A 6,000-nucleotide genomic window follows, 5' to 3' on the forward strand; every position below is an offset into this window, starting at 1 on the left:
GTGCTTTTGTAATCATTAACTTGTATAATGTGTAAATTCAGCATTATATAATCCATGCCTTGTGATCTTCTTCTGTACTGGCCACTGAAAATCGCATAAGGGATAGCCAACACTACTAGCGGGCTTGAGCTTACATATTTACCCGAGGAATATTTTTTCAAAAGACATTTCCGTACCATGGAGGCTTACCGTAAAGTGACTTACATATCAAGTAAGAGGCACATACCAGTACAGGTTGCCTGGAGTGCAAGTCACAAACTAAACTAGACTAAACTTCCTGTAACAGACTTCGTTAAGAAGCCAAACCACTGATGTGTAAATCTCTGGTTGGGTTTCATTTGTTGTTGATCAGATAAATAAATTTCAGAAGACAACGTGTTTTGGACTCACGAGCAAGAAAACAATTTGGCTGAGATTTGGCTCAAAATCAAAATGTAAACAAAAAAAAATTGACAAATAAACTGGAGTACAATTCAGTTACTTTTACTGTTGACTAAACAAAAAAAACACCATAGCATCTGGTCCACATACATTATCTTTAAGCAGCTACAACAGCAATCACTTCTAAACACAACCCGACCTATATCTAGCTATATTTCAAACTTTTTTTCAGAAGCCCAACCTTTCTAAAAGGGGGTTAAACATAAGACAACCTAATCAAGCAGCGGAACTTGAAGAGGCAGTTTGAGTTGAACTGACTAAGTCCAACCTGAAGTGCAGCATTTCTGTTTAACGAAACCTGTCCATTAATAGTAACTCAGAGGAAGAGGGAAAATAAAAATGTGGAGAGCATCATTATAAACACTTATATATGCGTGGAGCAAACTAAAAACATATTCATGTGGAGGACAGAACTCAAAATACTTGAGTCTCACCAACTAACCCTGAAAAAAAAAAAAATGTAAATCGCTAATTCACACAGATGAGATGAAAATGTTTGATGAGATGAGAATTCATGAACCCGCATGTTGTGGTAAGAAACTACATCCTCCTAGGATCCCCCAGTCAACTTGTGTTACATTAAAAATAATCAAACTATTTAAAGCTGAATAACATCTTAAAGACCAAAGGCCATGATTGGTTCTTTAACAAATTTAACCATTAGGCCAAAAAAAATTTAACGGTTTGTATCGTGAAATGCGCTATATACAAATAAATGTGAATTGAATTGAATGATGAGAAAGGGTTATTTTTTTTATTTAAAACACATTTTTATTTTTTGTTTAGATATTCTTGAAAACGTCACAAGGTCAGGATAGGACATCAAAAAGGGTCAAAATCATCTTTAAACCATAGAAGGGTTAATATCGAAACGCTCAATCTGAGCTGTTTGGGCGGGAAGATCACTCAACGTCACTGCTTTACCTGAGGAACCAAAATAGTTTTTAATTCTAAAAAAAAAAAAAAAACATCATTATAGTATAACCAAGTGTTTACAGACATAAAATAACAAAAATCCATACAAAAACAAAAAAAAAATATTTTATTTGGTTTTGATATTCAATATGAAAAGTGCCTGGAGGCAAATATGACCATTTCCAAATAAATAAGTTATCATATCAAACAGTTTTACAATAAATTGTTTTTACGCTATTTCTAAAGGTTAAGTCAGTTCAACTCTTCCCAGTAGTGTAATTTTTTTCACTTCACATGCACTCTAAAAAATGTTGTTTCATCCCAAGTTTGGGTCAAATATGGACTAACCCAAATGTTGGGAAGTTTTAACCCAGCACTTGGGTTAGTCCATATTTGACCCAAGGTTGGGACGAAACAACCCAGCATTCTTTTTTTAGTGTGTAATAAAAAAAAAATAACTTCTAATGCATACACTTCTCTCCTCTTAAATTCACCTCACAGAAATCAGTAAATATTAAATCCAGTAAACGTACTGAGCCTGTCAAGTGAAACAAACACAGTCACACTTACCTGATAACGTAGAAAACGGGGTGAGCGATCTCTCCAAACACTTCTGTCGCTTCTCTCTGACAATTCTCTGGAACAACAAAACCTCTTTCCTTATTTTCAATCACAAGTGTTTGGGAAATCCTGCTATGAGAGTAACTAAGAGCCTGTGCAGACGAGCAGGACATTTTCGACTCCGCTTCTACGCGCAACAATGGAAGCGTTACTTGCAATAATGTTTCTAACTTAAAAGTCTAATTCAAAGGCAAAAAGTTCCGGGCTATCAAACTAAAATCGGCTCCCTCGCTCTCACACACGCACAATTACAGCATATCCACACGGAATTCTGTCCCTCATCCCACCCAACGCTGGGAGTCCCGAGGAAAAATGCGAAATATGACAAAGATCTGAAAACTTCGCTAGAGCGGCATGAAAAACGCGATCAGACAAAGGGAACGAGTGAATCTAAAACTCACCTTTATTGAGAAACACCTCTACCGATAGAACTGGACAAGGTTTATTTCTTTAAAGTTATATTTATCTTGGTGCTCTATTGTTTTCAGTAATATTTCTCCCGGTTTGACAGTAAAGGTGGAATGCGAAGTATGGGTTTGGTATGAAATTCACGCACTTCAGTGGAAAACGAAGGAGGGGGAGAAAAAGTTTAAGGAGGGGCCACCGTTGCGCGTCAATCAACTCTGCTGGGGGCGGGGACTTCTCCAAAGGCCCGCCTACTTTGGGCCACAGAGAAGAAAAGAGGAAAGCTGTACTTGAGCTACTGTACATCTGAGTTATAAATACCAAGTTTAGATTAATGTAATGACGTTTAGCAATAACAAATAGCGCAGGGTAGATAATATCTGGAACGTAATCTGCTATTGCATGTTTTTCTAAATATGCACACAATTAATTTGTACATTTACGTTTATTACAGAACTAATTAGACTAGTAACATTTACAATGTTTATATAATTAGTAACTTAATTAGTAGTCTTTTGCGTTTGTGGATTTAAGAAATATTTGTTTTTGATTTTCTGAATGCATATTTTAAAATGTAGGTCCACTTTAAATATGTTAAAATATGTGTAAAAAAAAAAAAAGAAGAAGAAGATTAAAAAAAATAAAATAAAAACTAATGCCATTAAAAAAGTTTAGACAAAAACATCTGCCAATTTAAATGTTAAAATATGTCAAATGGGCTAATTAAAATAAGAACTTACATTCTTATTTACTGTAAATAAACACTAACATAGGTTCAAAATTTTAGACAAAATGGAATATTTGGAATAATTAAAATCCTTTTTCAGTCAAATACTGCATGATTCCCAGACCCTTAGAAGGCCATCATCATCATCCTCTTCAACATTTAGCAATTCTAATAGAATCCATTCAACATTCCAGAGCAATGAGTGTGAGCAGCGAAACCTCTTCACCACAACCACCATCTCAGGGGAGCAAAACAGTCATACTCAGTGATGTAATATGCTGGAATGGAGCCTAAGATTATAATGCATGTATGCTGCTTTAACATACATCTCTACAGACGTAGAGCTCCGTCTGTAGGCCAAACCTGAAACATAGTACAGTCCAGAGTAAAGATTAGCAAAGTAAAGTTAAAATATTACAAGGGTTACAAAAAGCTACAGGGACAAGATGAGGAAGTAGTTGAAACTATCACAGCAACTCTATGTGGTAAACTTTTTGAGGACCTACAAGTTTGAACAACCAACCCAGCAGGCTGTGACAGATCATCAGGTCTTGCCTGAGGCTGAAGATTTAAAGAGAGATCCCCATCGAGACTTTAATTCTGTTATACTGTTCGTTCATTCATTCGGCCTCATGCAATGACTTTATCTTTAAGATCTGTTTTTTTTTTTTTTTAATCTTACAAGATTTAGAAAAGCAATTAAAGTCATTATAAATCAGCATTCCCACCTCATTATAAGTTTTCAAATTTACTTTAATTTGCATTAAATTAATGTTAAAGCCTAAAACATTGTCTAAATAGCTATTTGGCTATAGGTTAACATCAGTTTTCAATGTTAAAGCTGCTTTGGTGGCATAAAGTGAAAAAGAAAGAAAGTCAAAGAGAAGCATTTCAAAAAATGTATAAAGGAAACAAAAATACCAGAGATACCCAGAATGTGCAAGGAAGTACATTTTTATTTCATATTGACTTTTGGCAACCTGCACTGACAAAAGCAAAACCTTTCACACGTCCATCAAACATCCAGAAACGAAACTCTTAAACGAAGTACATTTTTACAAACACTTATTTCATTTCAAAGTATTGGATTTTTCTTCCTACATTTACATTCACATTAAGTAAAAACGGAAGAACATGTCTAATAACTTCTGTCTGCACGAATTAAGACAGTTATGGGTTTTTATCAAATATCTTATGTTACACAAATAATCATAAACTAGAATGACACATACAAGGCAAAACAAAACAAAACAATTAAACACCAAATGTCAGGTGTTCACATCTGCATCAGGTGATATAGTATTCCTGTAATGACACTTATTATAGATCGTCTTTGCTTGAGTAAGCAAGAAACAGCATGAGTGGGTGAAATGTTTGACATACTCCAAGCATCAGTCAATGATATTGCATGTGCAAAAATCTGAAATTTACTATCAGCTTTGATAAACCTGAACCTTGCTTTAATCTTGGGCTTTCGGCACACTTGCACAGACACCCTCTTTCTCGCTTGCTCTCAGATAAGCATTCTTACACCGTTACACACACAAAACACAGCACAACTGCCAATAATACAGAGAAATGTTTTTTTCGCCCTTTTTAAAAGGAACAGTTCACCCAAAAATGAAAATTTGCTGAAAATGTACTCACCCAGACTGCTCAAGCCATCCAAGATGTAGAGATGTGTTTCTTCATGGGAAAAGATTTGGAGAGATTCAGCATTACATCACTTGCTCAGCAATGGATCCATTGCAGTGAATGGGTGCCGTCAGAATGAGAGTAAAAAAAAAATACAAAAACAAAACAAAAATCACTTCAGGCTAAAAAACAATCAAACAATCCACAATAATGCCAAAACAAAAACTGTTTATAAGAAACAAATCTATCACTAAGATGCTTTTAACTTCAAACTGCTGCTTCAAGCTAAAAACCTCTAGAGTCCTCTATCCAGAATAATGTTTCCTCCAGTGAAAAAGTCATCTGGTCTGAATAAGGAAGGAAACATACACAGATCAAACACCATTTGCAAGTGAAAACAGTCCTAAACAGCTCTAAACAAATATGTGGGTAGATTTTGATGTGAGTGACAACAGGAGGAAGCGTTATTATGGATTATGGATTTTAGGCGGAAGCAACAGTTTAAATTTAAAACGCCCTAATAATGGATTTGTTTCTTACAAACACACAGCTTTTTGCTTCACAAGATGTTAACTGATGGACTGGAGTGGAGTGGATTACTTGTGGATTATTGTGATGTTTTTATCAGCTGTTTGGACTCTCATTCTGACGGCACCCATTCACTGCAGTGGATCCCCTGGTGAGCAAGAGATGTAAACTCATCTACATCTTGGATGCTCGGAGGGTGAGTACATTTTCGGCAAATTTTCAATTTTGGGTGAACTTTTCCTATAAACAAAGTGTTTTTTTCCCCTTCTATTTATGTTACTAGTATAAGATAACATCGATTTTAACCGGGTTTACTAAAATGTGAAGCAGACAATGTTAAAACACATATTTCTTAATTGCATTGTATGCATAACCTAAAAATAAAACACAATCCATTGTTTCTTTTTCCCTTTTCAAACACACGCCACATCTAGCATGACCTCCTCACCACTAGGGGTCATTTACATCTTTCAAACTCAAAATCAAACACCTCAACACACTTCCTCCCTTCTCAGTACATCCATTGTACAACCATTACTTGATTTTAGCCCAAGCGGATATCACCAGCAGATCTCTCCATGGCATGTAAAATCATGCAACCCCACAAGCAATGGTGGCTTTATCTTACAGATTTATGGGTTTTGGTCTTCTTGTTGTGAATTGAGCTGATGCTGAGTGAGAATGTTTCCCATTTGTTGCATGTGACAAAATCACAGACGTCTTTACGC

General features: G+C 35.5%; 1 protein-coding gene across 8 annotated transcripts in view; it reads right to left on the minus strand.

Annotated features, from left to right (window-relative positions):
• LOC109091691 (transcriptional enhancer factor TEF-5-like) overlaps positions 1–2,552 on the minus strand; it is a 32,034-nt gene extending 29,482 nt beyond the window's left edge. For 7 of the 8 annotated variants that reach the window (XM_042759149.1, XM_042759146.1, XM_042759147.1 and 4 more), the window contains exons 1-2: positions 2,379–2,552; positions 1,927–1,993 (exon numbers count right to left, since the gene is read on the minus strand). The gene's annotated coding sequence lies outside the window, so the exon portion shown is untranslated. The remainder of the gene's footprint in view (positions 1–1,926; positions 1,994–2,378) is intronic. The other variant, XM_042759144.1, reaches the window with a different exon arrangement.
• Positions 2,553–6,000: the final 3,448 nt, after the last annotated feature.

The sequence above is a fragment of the Cyprinus carpio genome, chromosome A6, assembly GCF_018340385.1.
Source record: "Cyprinus carpio isolate SPL01 chromosome A6, ASM1834038v1, whole genome shotgun sequence".
Taxonomy (NCBI): domain Eukaryota; kingdom Metazoa; phylum Chordata; class Actinopteri; order Cypriniformes; family Cyprinidae; genus Cyprinus; species Cyprinus carpio.